This window comes from Arvicola amphibius, chromosome 10, assembly GCF_903992535.2.
Source record: "Arvicola amphibius chromosome 10, mArvAmp1.2, whole genome shotgun sequence".
NCBI lineage: Eukaryota > Metazoa > Chordata > Mammalia > Rodentia > Cricetidae > Arvicola > Arvicola amphibius.
In genome coordinates, this window is record NC_052056.1 from 34,343,248 (window position 1) to 34,361,537 (window position 18,290).

The window sequence follows — 18,290 nt, forward strand, 5'->3', positions numbered from 1 at the left end:
TGAAATACGAGTGATACAGCAATAGTCTAACACCTAAATAAAGAACTCAGGATTAATAGCAATGTTTTTCTATTTTTTAATGTAGTGGTCACTTTATATAATACTCACATGTAACAGAATTTGAATAATCAGAGCAGTTAAACTTTCTGTATTAGATTACTTCCACTCATTTTAATATTTTGTATAATTTATCATACATATTTATTTTTTCATACATATTTATTTTTAAAGTGTTAGGTCTTTCTATATACTTCAAGCACCATGGAAATGTAATGATTTAGTTTAAATTATAACTGGCCAACTGAAAATGATTACACAAACAATATCACCCACCTCAAAGTAAATTATATGGCTTCATTTTTTGATTTTTATTGATCTCTACATTTTTCTCTGGTCCCCTCCCTTCCACTGCCCTCCCCTTCAACCCTCTGCCAAGGTCCCCATGCTGCCAGTTAACTCAGGAGATCTTTAGGAACCAATATAAATGATTTAGTCTTGGGGATATGGACTCATGTTTGCTCAAATACTATTTTCCAATATGGTATAAATTTTGTGAAGATTTTGTATTTGCAGAACAAAAAAATGACATAAATTAAGAGATTTTTCAAAGATTCGATAAGGCAGGTTTCAGGAAAGTGGCAGGAATTCCTTACTCCAGGCATCATTTTTTTGTCTGATTGCACTATTAGCCTTTGATGCAGGGTAAGCATCTGTTAGGACATTTCAAAACAATTTTTACATAGTATTCTCCAAACTGTTAAAACTAATACAGAGATGAGCTATTAATTTCCCTCAGGTTGGTTAAAGATGGTACGAGATAATATGTTTCTTGGTGTCTTAGTTAGGGTTTCTATTGCTGAGAAAACACCTATGAGCTTGGTATCTCATATAAAAGAAAACATTTAATTTGAGCTGGCTTAGGTTTCAGAGTTTTAGTGCATTTGTCATGTCATGGTGGGAACATGACTGCATGCAGATAGATACAGTGTTAGAGAAAGAACTGAGTTCTACATCATGATCTTCAGGCAACAGGAGACTGTGTGTCACATTGGGTATAGCTTGAGCATATGGGATCTCAAATCCTGGTCCAACAGTGGCACATTTACTCCAAAAAAGTCAAACCTACTCTAAGAAGTCCACACCTTTTAATACTGTTATTCCCTATGGGCCAAACACTTGAGTATTATAAGAGACTCCTTATTTTTTACCTGCTATTTAACCCTGAAATAATCACACAGAAACCATTTTATTTGCAATACTGTTTGGCCAATAGTGTAAGCGTATTTCTGGCTAACTCATATCCTAAATTAACCTATCTCCTTTAAAAATCTGACTTTCTTTCTCATGATCTCTCTCCTTCTGCTCCTCATCAGAACTTTGGGAGCTCAGACTGGTGCTCCAATGTGGGGCTCTGTCTCTATCTCCATCCATCGTCAGGTGAAGGTTAAGGCTCACAGTGAGCCCGTCCATGCTGTAGAGTTTACGTTCATTGCCGTTGTCCTTGGTTTCTCAGTCCTCCTCCACCGTCAGCCACATTCAGAGAGTCTGGTGTGGTCCCCTGTTCCATCAGTTCCATTCCAACTGGACTTGGTGGTCTCCCGTTAGATCTGTCCCACCGTCTCAATGGGTAAACGCACTCCTCATGGTCCTGACTTCCTTGCTCATGATCCCATGAGGGATGCGTTCACCCACTGAGACGGCAGGACAGAACTAATGGGAGACCACCAAGTCCAGTTGGAATGGGAGTGATGGAACATGCGACCAAATCGGACTCTCTGAAAGTGGCTGATGGTGGAGGCTGACCGAGAAGCCAAGGACAATGGCGATGGGCTTGGTCTCTACGACAAGGACGGGCTCTGTGTGAACCTTGTCAGTTTGGTTGCTCACCTTCCTGGACCTGGAGGGAGTTGGGAGGACCTTGGACTCAACATAGTGTAGAGAACCCTGATGGCTCTTTGGCCTGGAAAGGGAGGGAGTGGGGGTATGGGTGGAGGGGAGGGGAGGGAAGGGGGAGGAGGAGGGGAGGAGATGGCAATTTTTAATAAAAAATAAATAAACTGGAAAAAAATCTGCGTATCACCACGAGGCTGTGTCTTACTGGGTAAAGAAGTTCTGGTGTCTATCTCTGGCAGGGCTACATGGCTTCTCATTGATTCCACCTTCTTTCTCCCAGCATTCAGTTTAGTTTTTCCCACCTAGCTAAGTCTGCCTTGATATAGGTCAAAGCAGTTTCTTTATTCATTAATGAATAAAAGAAATACACAGATGGAAGAAACTCATACCACATGAGTGTATGGGGGCAATTACTATTCAAACTACCACACTAGGCAAGCAAACTTCCAACTTCCATGAGCATGGAAGTTTTAATCAGCCTCATAGAATCATTAGCAAAAGTTTGGCTTTTATGTTTTAGCAACTATGGTTCACAAAGAAAATAAACATCCACCTTCTTTCCCTACACACCTAATTTTGTGTCCTTTAAGAACATTAAGATTAATTTGTGCTACTTTTTGCTATTCCATGTGGCACCTTTTGTTGTTGCTCTTAGGATCTATTCAAAACAGTGTCTTAAAGCTAAATGGTATTGTTGTATAACTTTTTCTCTAACTACAAATCAATAACCACTAGCTGAAGAAGAAGAAAGAGGGAACTAATGTCTTACAGAACAGCGCTTGTTTAATATACATTTAATCTCTTAACACCACCAGAAGTATAAACAGAGAAAAAACAAATAGATTTTTAAAGCCTAAAAAATAAACAACTTTCAATAGTTAGTGTTTGATTGTCAATAGTTACCTTAAGTGTCAATTAATTATATTACATAATTTAAGGAGTTGTTTACTGAATTAAAATAACACAGAATAGTAACTATATTGCCTATAAGATACATATTTCGCTTGTAATACATAAATAGTGGAACTAAAGGAATGAAAAGAGATATTTCACATTGACAGAAATTAAAAAAAGGTAGAGGTAGCTGTATATTTTGGGCAAAATGGACTTTAATTAAAATATTTTGCTAGATGACAAAGAAATACTTTTAGAGAAGACTTTACTACTTGAGGAGTGCATACTCTTAATTTATAAGTAAATAATGTAACCAATGTCAAATCACACAAATATATGAAGTAAATAACAATCCTATCCTAAAAGAGAAATAAACTCTAGTCCAATTGAAGTAGGAGTTTCACTATCTCACTATTTTATTAGTAGATAGATCATCTAGATAGAAAATCAATACAGAAGAATCAAACTTAAACTACACTCTAGATCAAATGAACCAAACAGATACATATGGAACTTCCCTTTCAAATGCTGCAGAGCACACATTCTTCTCAAGAATCTAGTGAAGAGAACTGACAGTGATCAACTGGTAAATTTGGAAGCTATGGACACGAGCTCATATATTGCTTGTGTGCAATGCACGCTTCAGGATTTGAGAGGGGAAGAAGTCTATTCTTGTGGCTTGTCTGCATAGTGAACTATCAGCTTTCTGCAAACTCAGATATTTCAATTTCAATTTAATGTAAGAAATGCTAACAAGAACTGTTACACCTCATGCAAAATTTGAGTGTTAATCAGGTATCTATATACACTGTTAAGAGAATAAACTGTTACTGTTAAAATACAATAACATTATATTCACATAGTAGACCTACAAAATACATAAATAATATGTCAGCATCAGTCCTCATTGTTTGAACAGAAACAACTTCTTTCTTTTTCTTTCTTTGTCTCTTAATTTTGAGACAGAGTCACACTAAAAGACATATGTTGTCCTTTAACTTGTAATTCTTCTGCCTCAGCTCCTTGCATCACTATTATAATGCCACCAGCTAGAGTTTAACAATTATATTTAGCTTAAATTTAAGGGTATGATTTTACAACATGTTTATGCCTCTCTTGTTTGGTAATGGTATATCATTTGTGACATAACATGAATAATAAAAACCCAGAGACAGATATTGGGGTTAAAGCAGCCAACATCCAGAGAACTCTTATCTTTACAAAATCTTCAGACTTCGTGAGTTCCTGTCTCATCCCACCTTATATTCCTCTCTAATGCTGGTGTTAAAGGAAAGTGCCTGGTCTCTTTGGATAACTAGTGTGACTGCCAGTATTAAAGTTGCGTGCCATCACTGCCTGGCCTGTAAGGCTGACTAGTGTAACTACTCTGCACTCTGATTTTCAGGCAAGCTTTATTTATTACAACCCAAATAAATATCACTATAGTGACACAACATTTAAAATTCCTTATTTACTCTTGAAATTTAAAAACATGTATATATATATATATGTATATATGTATATATATATATATGTATATATATACTATGTATACACAACAAAGCCTTTGCTAAATATTTTTTAGTTAATGATTGTAAAATAAACTGACACATTGCTTTAGGATAGCAATAGCTTCTAAACATGTTAAAGAGCCTTTTTGAATCTACAAATTTTTCTTAGGTAAATATAGTTATGTTGATTTATTTAATGAAAATATAGCTGGAAATAATTATCAAGGGTTACAATAATGGTAAATATTAGAGATTTGTAAGATCTGAAGTAATATAAACTAAATTTAGGGAGTTCCCAGTACTGAAGCAAGTTAATATTTGCAAATCAGGTGGTCTCCCTGTCATAACATTCTGCTTTGGTTAGTTGGGTACACTAAGAAAAGTTGCATATGTATGAGGATCACTTATCCTTTAGACTAAAATGAAATTTAACATTCACAAAGAAATTAAATTAGAGTCTTTTTACCATTTGTGTTTTACTTTATTGTTTTATTTGAAAAATAAAAATGTATGATGCACAAATTCAATTTTTTTTAGAAAGCTGAATATAAGCATTTTATTTGAAATCCACATTTACTGAATCAAACAAGAAAGAGGAGAGTTACAATAGACTGTAGTTCAATCACTTGGGAGGTTGAGGCTGGAAGATATTAAGTTTGAGGCCAGTCTGGACTGGAAAATGAGATAAAGATAGGGTTTCATAGAAAACAAGTAAAGCAACAAAAGATATATCTTGATAGAGAGGGCCATTATGCAATTAGGGAGAAACATGTTGCCAGGGAAATTCCCGGGAATCCACGAGGATGACACCAGCTAAGACTCCTAGCAATAGCAAAGAGGGTGCTTGAACTAGTCTTCTCCTGTAGTTACATTTATGACTAGCCTATTTGTACTCGTAGAACCTTCACCCAGGAACTGATTGAAGCAGATTCAGAGATCCACAGTCAAGCTCTGCATTGAGCTCTCAGACTCTAGGAGAAGAGAGGGAGGAGAGATTATATGAGCAAAGAGAGAAGTGAAGATCATGATAGGGAAACCCACAGAGACAGCTGACTAAAGTTCCTGAGAGCTCATGGACTCTAGACTGAATGCTAGGGAACCTGCATGGGGGAGACCTAGGCTGTCTGTATGTGGGTGACAGCATGGTCAGTTTTTTAACTCCCTATCAGTGGGACCAAGATCTATTTCTGATGCAAGTGACAGCTTTTTGAAACCCATCCGATATGGTGAGATGTCTTTTTCAGTCTTGATGCAGGAAGTAGGAGCTTGGCGGTGCCTCAAGTGGATAAGTCATGCTTTGTTGACTCCTATAGGGGTGTCTTACTCTTTCTGGGGAATGGATGGAAGGAAAGAGTAGAAAGGATGTGGTGGCGGGAACAGGAGGAGAGGAGGAATGAGAAAGTGTGATTGGTATGGCGTGTAAATAAAATAAAATGAATAAAAATATTAACAAAACCCCTCAGAAAAAAAGAAAAAAGCAAAACAAAGAATTTGTTTTAGAAATCAATTTCATACTACTTAAAAACAAAAAGGTGTTTGCTTGTTTTGTTATTCCTAACTAAAATTATCTAACAATCAATAGTCTCTTTTATATTTATTGTGACTAATACAAATTATCTGAGATAAAAGTCTTTTCTTATGCTAGATGCATAATTAATTCTAAATGCCTCTTGTGATTTTTGTCTAATAATTAGATGCTTGACATATAATTTTACTGTTTTTATGCAAAATATTTCCTAACAGGTAATTTTCTTCAGAAGCTACAATTGTAAGAGATTATGTTTGCGTTCCTGTATGGTCAAAAGTACAACTAAAATTAATTAAAAGTGATATTGAGAATAAATGAAATAAACATTTTTTAGGCTGTTTTGTTTTGCTAAATGAATGTAACTGGTATTGGGTTGTGGTTAAAGAAAAATGTTTTTATCTCAAGGTCTAGTTGCCTGGAGAGTTCAAAGAGCAGGGACTCTAACCAGAGCCGCTGTGACGTGTCACAACACCAGGAGTTATGTGGAGAGTGCCCTTGTGAGCACTGATCGGAGGCAGAGAGAGGGACAGAACTTCCTGTGTAACAGTGTAGCCATTCCACTTCAGTTACAGAGACAACTCACTCCTAGGAGGAAAGCTGTCATCTCTCCCATGAGTTTCAGCAGCTCAGAAATCGCTATTTTCCAAGACTCAACATGAGTTCTGTTGGGACCAAGCACTATTCAAACCTCTTAGTGCTACAAAATAATACATTTTAATATCATTTATACTATACTTAATTTAGTGATAACATGATCAATTTGGGGCGATAAATTTATACTCATTTAATCAATATTAATAAATGTGAAATAAAGTATCTTTGTCCCCCATTAACCCTGACTTACATAGTTACTTATTGGCATTGTACTTACCAAGGATATATTGAAAACTTTTAGTATATGTTTTTTTTTAATGATATAACAGTATTTCTTTATTAGTTACTCAGAAAAAGACATCTAAGCTCTTTCTAGGTTCTGGCTATTACAAATAAAGCTGCTGTGAACGTATGTGAGAATGTGTCATTGTGGTGTGATTGAGCATCCTTTGGGTATGTGCCCAAATGCGCTATATCTAAGTCTTGTGGTTGGTTTATTACCAGTTTTCTGAGTAACTACCAAACTGATTTCCCAAGTGGATGTACAAGTTTGCCTTCTCACCAACAAAGGAGAAATGTTCCCATTGCACCACATCCTCTCTAGCACTCTCCAGCATGAGATGTCACTTGTGGTTTTGATCTTACCAATTCTGACATGTGTACGATACACTCTCAGAGTTGTTTTGATTCACAGTCCCCTGATCTCTAAGGATGTTGAACATATTCTTAAGTGTTTCCTGGGTATTTGTGATTCTTCTGTTGAAAATTATCTGTTTACATCTCTACCTAATTTTAATTTAATTATTTTGGTTTTTGATATCTAGTTTCTTGAGATCTTTATATATTTTGGAAATCAGCCCTCTGTTGGATGTTGGGTTGGTGAAGATATTTTCCCATTCTATAGGACACCATTTTGTTTTATTGATCATGTCCTGTGTCCTTTGACTTACAGAAACTTCTCAGTTTCATGAGGTCCCATTTATTAACTGTTGATTCTAGTGTTCTATGTTTTAGTGTTTTGCTCAGGATATTGTCTCCTGTGTCAATGCATTTGGGATGATTTCCCATTTTCTCTTCTCTCAGGTTCATTGTATCTGGATTTATCTTGAGATCTTTAATCCACTTGGATTGTTTTGTGCAGAATGATAAGTAGGGTTTGATTTTCATCCTTCTACATGATGGCATCCAACTAGAACAGTACACTTTATTGAAAGTACTTTCTTTTTTCTATTGTATAGTTTTGCTTCTTTTCCTAAATGGTGTTCATAGGTGTGTGGCTTCACATATGGGTCTTTGATTCAATTTATTTGATCCATATGTCTGTTTTTTATGCCAATATCATACTTTTTATGAAAATAGCTCTACAGTAGAGTTTAAAATCAGAAGTCATTTTATTGTACAAGATTGTTCTAGCTATCCTGGATTTTTTGTTTTTCCTTATGAGGCTGAGTGTTGTTCTTTCAAGGTCTATAAAAATTGTGGAGGGATTTTAATTGAGATTTAATTGAATCTGCAGATTACTTTAGGTAAGATGGTTATATTTACCATATCAAGGATAAAGAAAATATCATACATTTACATAATGGAGTATTAGTCAGCTGTGAAAAGCAAGGACATGGGTGGAGCTTAAAAAATCATTCTGAGTGACATAACCAGGACCAATAGAAAAAAAATCTTATGTACTTACTCTTAAGTGATATTGTCTGTAAAATAAAGGATAACTATGCTACAATCCACAGACCCAGAGAGACTAGGTAATGAGGAGAAGTCATTGGGGGGAGGTGGTCAACCAGATCCCCCTAGGAAGGGGAAAGAGATTTCATGAATGAACTAAGGGTAGGCTACCAGGTTGGTGGTCATGAAAGGGCTGAGAGCTGAGACAGACTGCTGGGGTATATTCTGGCAGAAGTCTGGCATAGGGGAACCCAGCTTAGACTTCTAGCAATATTGAATAGATAGCAGGAACTGGCTTTCTCCTGTGATAAGATTGGTACCTGTCCTTATTGTCATTAGAGAGACATCTTCCAGCAACATAGGAAAGCAGTTACTGAGACAGATAGCCAAAGAGTAGGCAGAGTTCAGGAATCTTGTGAGAGGAGGAGGAGAAAGAGTATAGGAGCCAAAGGGTCAAGGACACCATAGGAAGACTTGTACTATCAACTAACCTGGGCTCATTGGGGTTCCCAGAGACTGAACTGATAACCAGGAAGCTTGCATGAGACTAAGCTAGGCTCTCTATGTATGATACGGTTGTATAACTTGGTCCTCTTGTGGTACTCTTAATAGTGGAAACAGGGACTGTCTCCAACCCTTTTTTACATGCTTTTTGGACCCTACTTCTCATATTAGGCTGCCTTACTCAGCCTTAATATATGTGGAGGTGTTTAGTCTTATTGTACCTTGATAGGACATGTTTTATTGATACTCATAGGAAACCTGCCCTTTCCTGGAAGGAGAGAGAAGAGGAAGAGTTTGGGCTTAAGAGAGAATAGGGGAAAAGGTCTGGGAGGGAGAGATGGGGAGGAGGCTGTGGCCTGGATGAAAAGAAATAAGTTAATAAAAAATAGTATTTTAAGCTATAAGAACATCAATCATAAACAATAGCATCAATCATAGACAATTAGCAAACAGATCTACATTTTGCATCATTGACAAAAACTATTTTCTGAGAGATAAACCACTTAATGTCATAATCCTATTTGTTTTTTGAGTTATTTTCTAAACTAACAAGTATAATAATAGTCTAATTTGTTCCAAATATGTTCATGCAGAATGCCTATAGAATGAAAAATTCTATTTACTATTAAATGTATATTTTATAATTGGGATATTTTAACATCTCATTTATCTAAGAGCTGCTTAGGAACTGTATTGATTAAAATATTTCCAAGACATTCTTTAAAGATACTAAGTATATATATATATATATGTATATATATATATATGTATATATATGTATATATATATATGCTGTGGAAAAATATATGGTATTTATTTGGGTTAAATAATATGTGTTTGTTTGAATGAATATTTAGATCTCACAAATTAAATATCATGGTCATTTGATAAACAGTAATAAAGGCACTCAGAGTGTGGTGGACTGAAAGAAAATGGTCCCCAGAGAGAGTAGCACTATTAGGAGTTACGGCTTTTTTGGAGGTACTGTGTCACTACAGAGGTTGTCTTTGGGGTCTCCTTTGCTCAAGTTATGCTAAGTGCTACACACAGTTTACCTCCTGCTGCCGGCAGATGAAGGTGTAGAATCCTCATTTCCTTCTCCAGTACCATGTCTATCTGCATGCCACCACATCCTGCCATGATGATAACGGACTAAAATTTGAAACTTTAAGCCACCCCCCAGAAATGTTTTTCTTTATAAGAGTTGTCATAATCATAGTTTCTATTCACAGCAGTAGAAACCTAGCTAAGACAGAGAGGAAAGAAGTGGTAAAATTTCAGTCTCCCAACTTCAAAATGTTCAACCAGGATTAGCAAAGCCACACAATTTTGTGGCAGTACTGTGATCCTGCTACTAGGTATTGTGTCAGGATGACAGCAGTCAATACACCACATAGTTCCAATGACATCCAGCCCTTATTTAAACTTTGCAGTTCTGCTTCTATCCTAATTAGTGGCATGATCAGATGCCACATCAGATCAATCATCTTGGCATATGTTGAAAGTTTCCAGTCTATGTCATCTCTCTATTATAAAGATGTGTGGTTAAATGTTGAGACTAAATTAGAGATCATAGAACAAGAGAGGCAAGCACATGAGCTGTTGAAGAGCTACATTAGAGAACAAGTCACTATGATTATAGAAAACTTAATAACCTTCCTATAGAGAAATGTTTTGCTACTTCCAGTGACAGCAGAAGCCTCAGGCAAGACCCTGTGGAGAATCTGTAAAGTGGAATTACAGGTTTCCCCAGGTCTTCTAAAGATGTGCTATCAACTTTGGTTTAAAGTTTTAGATCAATTGTTCAGCAATGACATGAGATGTTCTCTTCTCTCAAGATTGCTCATTTCCCCAGCACCTATTACTGATGATTTCCCATATGAAGGCAGAAGTATATACTGACAGGCTATCCTTTCATTGTGTGATGATAAACAGTTATAATTAAAAGAATCTATATTACCACCAAACACTTTGCTAATGACCACATAATATTTTAAATTAAAACTATCTAGGGGTACTGACGATTGCAATTTATTCATAATGGCATTTAATATATCTAATTCTTGGAAGAACTTGAAATATTAAAAACTGAAATGATTGAAAGATAAGTAGGCATCTTAGGTTTAATATTATAAGTTATAAGGGAAATATAAACATTTTAATCAAACAATATTAAGTGTACACATTATACTTTAATATCAAATACATGCCTACTATTTGGAGAAACAGATATGGGATTATCCTTTAAAGAAAACAAATGATTTTTCTAGTGAGTTTATTTTGACAGTATCAGTGCAAATGCTGTGCTTACTTTTTCATGATTTCTACTGTTGCCAAGAAAAGAGATAATTCATGAAATTATATAATACAGAAATTAGTGTATTTTAAGAACACTAAATCATAGACAATATATAGATATGTGGGTTTAATATTTTATTCTATATAATAAAATATAAGTGACATACATTACATCTTCTCATAATTGATTTCTTTGACATATTGACACAATTTTAAACTTTGTGCTGTTGTAGTGTTGTTTTGGATAATCCTTGCAAAATTTGCAGTTCTCTGAATCACCATGTACCTTAGCCTCACAATCATGTTATATGTTGATCTATATGCTTGGTGTAAAAGATTCCCTTCTACTTGAACTTCCCATTTTAAGAACTTTCTTAGTTCTTTTATTCCTGTAATGCTTTGCTCTCTAAACTGGAATATGCAAGTACAAGTTCGGTGATATGTCGAAAAATAGACAGCGTATTTAAGGGGAGGGGAGGGGAGCAGAAAAATGTAGTTCTCAATAAAAATCAATGAAAAATAAAAAATAATAATAAAAAGACAAAACACTGTCTCTATAACGTCACTAGTACTGTACCTGTATGATATTTTAAAAACATTTGGTTTTACCTGAGACTTTTATTTATTAAAGTTTTAGAGATTACTGTAAGCACAGAATATTAGGCATTCTTAAAAAATATGGTTGGCAGCAATTTTAAGTATTGCATTCATGTTATCCTTTTGAGAACTTCAAAAAATGTAGTACTGTTAGTATTCAACAATACCACTATTCTAATACTTTATTTCAATTCAACTACATATATGCACAACAGCTATTTTCATAAATTTTGATTCTTCCTTAAAAAATGGGGATGACATTATAATTTCTGTTTTCTGTATTACTATATGGTTCTTCTTAAACTGGTAAAACTTTTGTGCTTTTTTCATTTTAGATTTTACTAAAATGGAGTATTTTCAAGGTTGATGCTTCAGATTTTTAGAACATGAATTGTATTGCTGTTGTGGCTCTGAAAATAATTATGTGTCTTTTACTTTTCATCTCTTCTTGACAAAAATAAGAGCATTAGAATATCAGAAAACAATCCATGAAAATAAGTACTATCTTCTTGTTTCATTATCAACTCTGTCACTTCATAAGTATATATTTCATTTCCCCTGTTTTTGGAGATTCCCTCTCCAACCTAGTCTCTCATAGTTTACCTACCCACTGTGATTATATAGACTGTAATGTGTCAATCAAGAGCTTAAAAGCTACCATTCATATATAAAAGAATATATACTATTTTTTTCCTTTGAGACCCTACGTTGTCTCAGGGCAATTTCTCTCAAGCTCCATTAATTTACCTGTGAGTTTCAGATTTAGCTTTTTTATTTGTCTTAACAGCTGAATAATATTCAATGTTTAAATATATGACATTTTTCTTAAATTCACATGTTGATGGACATCTAGGTTGTTCCAAGCTTCTGGCTATTGTGAACAGAGCAACAATGAACAGGGAATAACAAGTGTCTCTGTGGGAGAATGCAGAATCTATTTGGTATATGCCCAGGAGTGGTATCTGTGGATCTTGAGGTAGATTGACTTGCAGATTCTTGAAGAAAGTAGTGAAAAGTGTATACTAAGCTGGAAGGATTTAAACCGCATTGTAGGTGTGGATGTGGGAAACTGAGGCTAGAGATATAGGATAAATAAAACTTAGCTCTAATGAAAACATGCAGAAGCCTGCTAAAATATTTAGTAACTAAGATATGAGTGTTTTCCACGACATTTGTACGCATGTTCCCTGTCTGGCTGGTTTTTGTAAATATCAGAAAAGAACTTTAGTTCCTCTGAAACTTGAGTTTCAGAGAGTTGTGAACTACTATGTGCTGCCAGTACCAAGCTGTAGTCTGATGGAATTATATATAACCACCAAGAAATCTCTCTGGATTCCTTTAGTCAATCAGTCCTCAAAACCTTAAAACAGAGGATATAGGATGATGTATCTCTAGAGAACCACATTATTTATCAAAATCTAAAATGTCAGGAATGGAATTTTCCTCTGAGTTGTTAGCAACCAACTATGAAGCTTACAATACCTCCATACCCCGCTGCTGCTGCTAATCATAATAATAATAATAATAATAATAATAATAATAATAATGTATTCTATTATATTTATTGTTCCTACATCAGAACTAGAAGTAAACCCTATTGCTGATGATGCCACATACTTAAGATAGAACGCATAAATAACAAGGGTATAGCTTATTTGGAAGCCTCCACTCCAGTGGTTAGTATTTGTAGTACCACAAGTTCTATATAGGCTTCTTGGGGAAGTAGGCATTAGTGATATTGTCCAACTCTGCTTCCTGAGTGCTGAAATATCAACCTTGTACCCCATAAGTTCTTACTGGTGCAGTAGTGGCACACTTGATTAGAAGATATCTGACTATTTTCAGATTTGATTTGGGGACTTCTTAACTGGATGAAATGTGTATCTGATATTTTGAGAGCAGAAATTTTATTGATGGGAATAGTATATTCCCTTGAGAAAGTAACTACTTTATTAAGCTGAATAGATATTTAATCAAATCCTTTTTTCAATTTAATGAATTTAATTTATTTTTCATCTCAACAGCAGTTTCAGTTCCCTCCTTGCTTCCCATTCCTTCTCCCTTCTCCCCTTAGTCCCTCCTTGGCAATCCACTCCTTTGTTTTTCTTCAGAAAGAGGCTAGCTTCCCATGTGTATCAACAAAGCATGATATATTAAGTTGAACTAAGACTAAGTACCTCCCCGTGTATTAAAGTTGGACAGGACAATCCTGAAGAAAATGTTCTCTTTAAAACAAGTATTCGTATTTGTCCACTTAGACTAGACTGCTTGCATCCCTTGATTAATAAATAGCAGAGCACCTTACCCTATGTTGGCAGTGAGATCTCTGAGCAGATGAAACAGGACAGGAAAAGAATGATAGCTAAGTAATCATACGGAAGCAAGCCAGAACATAACAGTCCACCAAGATCTCTGCTTCAGTTTCTGGATCTAGGTTTCATTTCTGTGCTTTTGCCTTGGCTTTCTTCAGTAATGTGCCTAAAAACCAAATAAATCTTATCTGCCTAGGCTGCTTTTGTTCATGGTATTTATCACAGCAGCTGAAGCCAAACTAAGACTAATTTCTCTATAGATAAAACTGATTATTCAAATAGGTTATTTCACAATGTTGCCTTGGAGTAAGTAGCAGTATAAACTATTAAGTCTCTCTCTATCAGTTGTGTCTTTGTAGTGGCCTACAGAATATCTATTAAATACTGACTCTTCCATATTTTTTGCAGCAGATTTTTACGAAATATCGTAATTCTTTTCTGTCTCATTGAACTTAATGGTCCTATTATACATAAGATGCCATCTTCATTATTTATCAAGAGGACTATATACAAATACCTGTGTGTTACATGGATCAATATGAAATAATTTAGAAAAACCTAAGAATATCTTAAATCAATGCTATAGATATCTATTTCTTTAAAAATATCTTATGTTCTTAAAGGATTCAGTTTAAAGAAGAAGCCTAAACCACTCTTCAATGAATCATTATATTCTCAAAGAGCAACAAAGCAAACCAAATTATCTTAATTAAAAAGCTAACTAAAAAAAAGAGTATCCATCACCCACTTTTAGATCTTATTGTTAACAGATGAGAAGCAATTTATCTGATTACTCTTTGAATAAGACTGTAAGGCAATTTTCAAAAGAAAAATCATCCTAAAAGGAAAAGCAATTATCAACAAAATAATTTAATTTTTTATTTTTAATTCCCAGTTCTAACATAAATTAAAATCACACTGCAAGCATAATGGGATAAAACATACTTTTTCAGTATAATGAATAAAACATCAAGAGACACCCTGGCTTTGTGTTTCTGTTTTGTACTAAAAATAGCATCCAATTCATAGTATTTCCTTCTGGGGTTTTCCTCACTGTTATTCAGGTGGAGAACAGCAAAACATTTTGTTTTGGCTACAATTCCCTTTAATATTTCATGCTATTTGCTATTTATGTTTTATTTTGAGAAAAAATCAAAACACCCAAGTGTTAAGATGATGCAGGTAGAGGATTTATAAGATGATCAATATTTGGAAGATTTATTAGCAGTCTGAGATTTGCCATTTTTTGTATTTTTCTTATTACTCGAATACCCTTAGTAGTTTAAACAGAGTAACACAGCAAAAATGAAAATATGCTGTAGTGATGAATCATAATACTAAGAAAGTGATTTGGAAGAAAGATAAATCTGATGAAAAGCTCTCTCCATAGCTACATATTTACTTGCATTTTAGGCAGAAAACTTAACCTCCTGTGTCCCATGAGTTTCTAAGGAGTTTCTTGTAGCGCTTAAGTTTTTCAGTGATTCAGAGAAACAGAATTTTTCTACAATCTTCTGTGTCAGCTGTAGGCTAGTTTTTGCTCTGCTTCACATTTTGCTTCCATTACCCATCCCAAGGTGGAGACACTGATATGGTTCTGGGTATGGATGTTCTATTTTGGTAGAAGAAATGAAGGATCCAACAATAACAAAAACAAGAACTAAATAAATTAGCGAGAAAAGGTGATACATTAGAAGATCCAAAACACTTGAGATGTGTCATAATCCTTATATTGGGGGTGTACATATGCCAGTGAGTGCTTATATAGTCAAACCTTTTTGTCAGGATTACCCCTCTCTAATGAAGACAGAGAGACTCATTATTAAGTATAAGAGCTCTGTTTTATTACCTTTACTCTGTACTACAAATTCTCTTACCTCTCTGTCTGATTTGTGACTCTTTTCCTCTTCCCAGAGCTCCCTCTGTCCCCAGAAGTCTTGCCTATCTGTCTCTCAGCTCTTTATTAAACTAATCAGAATGTGCTTTGGCAAAGACATATCTCCACAGTGCACAATAAGATTATAATATTGTTTGACATCTTGATTGCTTTTTGCAAATAAAGTTTGCTTTGAATCAAAGGATGGAACTAGCTACTAGCTGACCAAATTTAACCATAGATATTTTGAACAACATAGGAAAGATACAGGAAGTAGTAGGGTTGGGGCTTTGAGAAGATCTCATCCCTTTTGGGTGGAGGAACAAATGAGATAGAAGATCACAAGTCCCTTCTCTGCTGCTTCTCTGATTTTTCAGGTTCTCACCCTAATATCTGACTCCCAAGATTTTATTCAATTAGATAAACACATCATCAGAAGACAGTTTATGAGAGTCATATTTATCCTTCCATTATATGTGTATATGGTATCAAATTTTGCTCATACAAGACTTGGTAGCAAGTGTCTTTATCTGCTGAGCAATCTTGTGATCCACAAAAATATTTTCATGGTTGATATTTTTTGCTTTTTTTATTAGAAAATTTTACTTTTCATTTTACACACCAACCACAGTTCCCACTCACTCCCCTTCTCCCACACCTCACCTCAAACCTTCCCATTCTATTCACTCTTCACAGGTCCTTTCTTAGAAAAATCAAAAATATCTGGCATACCAGCTTGATGTAGGGCAAGCACCTCCCCCCATATCAAGGCTGAGCAAGTTATCCCACTAAAGGAGAATGACTCAAAAACACCAGTTCATGCACTTGGGATAAGTCCTGTTGCCATTGTCAAGACAAGAGCTCCCACAAACAGATCAAGTCACACAACTGTCACATTCAGAGGGTCTAGTTCAGTCCCATGCAGGTTTCCCAGCTGTCAATCCATAGTCTGTAAGTTCCTATTAGCCTGGGTCAGATGTCTCTATGGTTTTCTGATCATGATCTTGACCCCCCTTACACACACACACGCATCCCTCCTCCCTCTCTTCAACTAAATACCAGGAATTCGGCACAGTGCTTGCTTTGGGTCTACATGTCTTCCATCAGTAACTGGATGTACGTTCTATGATGACAATTAGGTTCATCACTAATCTGATTAAGGAGAAAAGGCCCTTTCAGACACTCTCTCCACTATTGCTAGAAGTCTTAGCTGGGTTTACCTTTGTAGATTCCTGACAATTTCTCTAACACCAGCTTTTTTCCTAACTCCGTAATGGCAGCCTCTATCAAGATATCTCATTCATTGCTCTCCCTATGTGTCCCTCCCCCCTCCCCCAACTAGGTCTTTTTGATTCCTCAGGTTTCCATCCCCCAAATCCTCCCTTCTACCCCCTTCCAGTTTACCCAGGAGATCTGACCTAGTTTTCTTCTGGAGCCCTCCATGTGTGACCCTCTCAAGGTCCTCCTTTTACCTAACTTCTCTTTTTTTTTTTTTTTTGGTTTTTCGAGACAGGGTTTCTCTGTAGCTTTAGAGCCTGTCCTGGAACTAGCTCTTGTAGACCAGGCTGGTCTCGAACTCACAAAGATCCGCCTGCCTCTGCCTCCCGAGTGCTGGGATTAAAGGCGTGCGCCACCACCGCCCGGCTTTTACCTAACTTCTCTGGGGTTATGGATTATAGCCTGGTTATCCTATGGTTTACATAATATTCACTTATTAGTACATACCATGTTTGTCTTCCTGGGTCTGCTTTACCTCACTCAGCATAGTTTTTTGCTAGTTCTATCCATTTGCTTGCAAATAAAAAATTATTATTGTTTCTTTACTGCTGAGTAATACTCCATTGAGTAAATGGATCACATTTTCTTTATCCATTTTTTGGATGAGAGGTATCTAGGTTCTTTCCAGGTTCTGGCTACTACAAATAATGCTACTATGAATAGAGCTGAGCAAAAGTCCTTGTGGTATATGATATGCATCCTTTGTGTATATTCTCAAGAGTGATATTGCTGGGTCTTATGGGAGATTGATTCCCAATTTTCTGAGAAACCAACATACTGATTTCCAAAGTAGTTGTACTGGTTTGAACTACCACCAGCAATGGAGAATCCCACCAACAATGGAGAAGTGTTCTCCATTCTTGACATCCTCTCCAGAATAAGCAATCAGTATTTTTGATATTAGCTATTCTAATAGGCATAAGACAGAATCTTAGAGAAGTTTTGATTTGCATTTTCCTGATAGCTAAGGCTGCTGAGAAATTTCTTAAATGTTTTTTGACCATTTGCGTTTCTTCTGTTGAGAATACTCTGTTTAGATTTACTGCATTTTTAATTGGATTTAGAATCATTTAAATTCTTTTTATATAGGAGCTACTAAATTTTATACGTTAACAGGACGTAATGAACAATAGTTTTGCTTTTTAATCTTGCCAGTTCTGGTGTGAATAGCCTGTCAGTTCTATCTGACAGATAATTTAATTTTTCTAAGCCTATTTTTTTTGTTAATCTCTTCCATATTTGGCTCTGGAACTAAAATCATATAATACCTTATTGTCACTTTTTTCATTTTCTTATTTAGAACACGGTCTCACTTTTTCATATTTTTCAAA